We start from the raw sequence: 1,447 nt of genomic DNA, 5'->3' as shown, positions 1-1,447 counted from the left end.
GGCTCGGTTCAGCCGGTTGACGCTAGTGGGTGTCCGAGGAAAGGTCATCGCTGATGACAATGGCGACACTCCACCGTGAAAAGACCCAGACGGTAGGTTTGACGTTAACCTAACCGAGTGACTACGACGCGCTTGTTGTAATCTCGCTGTGAAAGCGTGCAAGGTAGACGAAATAGAAGAAGCAGAAAGAAAGAAAAGCAAAAGATGTTCCCACACCGGGACTCGAACCCGGGTCTGCTGAGTGAGAACCAGCTATCCTCACCGCCAAGACTATATGGGAAGGCTGAACAATGAAACCGCACTCAAAATAACAACCCCAACGCAAATACACACACGCACAACCACTGCAACCACTGCAACCACGCCCCAAACGCACGCTTCATACGCACTCGCCATCATTCCAAGCGCTCTCACGGATACGACATTGCCTTTGCTGAGCCGCAAAAACTCATCGACGCTATTCATCGTCTCGTCGAGACGACATATTTATTACACGCTGCTCGAGGCCACCTTGCCGTCCTTTGGCTCGGTTCAGCCGGTTGACGCTAGTGGGTGTCCGAGGAAAGGTCATCGCTGATGACAATGGCGACACTCCACCGTGAAAAGACCCAGACGGTAGGTTTGACGTTAACCTAACCGAGTGACTACGACGCGCTTGTTGTAATCTCGCTGTGAAAGCGTGCAAGGTAGACGAAATAGAAGAAGCAGAAAGAAAGAAAAGCAAAAGATGTTCCCACACCGGGACTCGAACCCGGGTCTGCTGGGTGAGAGCCAGCTATCCTAACCGCCTAGACTATATGGGAAGGCTGAACAATGAAACAGCACTCAAAATAACAAACCCAACGCAAATACACACACGCACAACCACTGCAACCACTGCAGCCACGCCCCAAACGCACGCTTCATACGCACTCGCCATCCTTCCAAGCGCTCTCACGGATACGACATTGCCTTTGCTGAGCCGCAAAAACTCATCGACGCTATTCATCGTCTCGTCGGGACGACATATTTATTACACGCTGCTCGAGGCCACCTTGCCGTCCTTTGGCTCGGTTCAGCCGGTTGACGCTAGTGGGTGTCCGAGGAAAGGTCATCGCTGATGACAATGGCGACACTCCACCGTGAAAAGACCCAGACGGTAGGTTTGACGTTAACCTAACCGAGTGACTACGACGCGCTTGTTGTAATCTCGCTGTGAAAGCGTGCAAGGTAGACGAAATAGAAGAAGCAGAAAGAAAGAAAAGCAAAAGATGTTGCCTCACCGGGACTCGAACCCGGTTCTGCTGGGTGAGAGCCGGCTATCCTAACCGCCTAGACTATATGGGGGAGGCTGCAGAATGAAATCACATTAATAAGAATAAATCAATACAGAATACTTACACGTTCAACGACTCAACCGACTGCTAAGGAGGCCCGCAACGGACGCTTCATACGCCCTCCCCCCTCC

At 51.8% G+C, this 1,447-nt stretch overlaps 1 non-coding gene and 1 pseudogene across 2 annotated transcripts; both read right to left on the bottom strand.

Annotated features, from left to right (window-relative positions):
* Nucleotides 1–207: 207 nt before the first annotated feature.
* On the bottom strand, nucleotides 208–280 carry PITG_29831. The gene has a single exon. It is a non-coding gene; the product is annotated as a tRNA-Glu (tRNA).
* A 973-nt stretch (nucleotides 281–1,253) lies between these two features.
* On the bottom strand, nucleotides 1,254–1,326 carry PITG_29829 (annotated as a pseudogene). Its single transcript has one exon. The product of its transcript is annotated as a tRNA-OTHER (tRNA).
* Between the last annotated feature and the right edge of the window lie 121 nt (nucleotides 1,327–1,447).

Source organism: Phytophthora infestans, genomic scaffold, assembly GCF_000142945.1.
Source record: "Phytophthora infestans T30-4 supercont1.68 genomic scaffold, whole genome shotgun sequence".
NCBI lineage: Eukaryota > Oomycota > Peronosporomycetes > Peronosporales > Peronosporaceae > Phytophthora > Phytophthora infestans.
The sequence above is the reverse complement of the archived record's forward strand: the minus strand, read 5'-3'. Positions and strand labels throughout refer to the sequence as shown.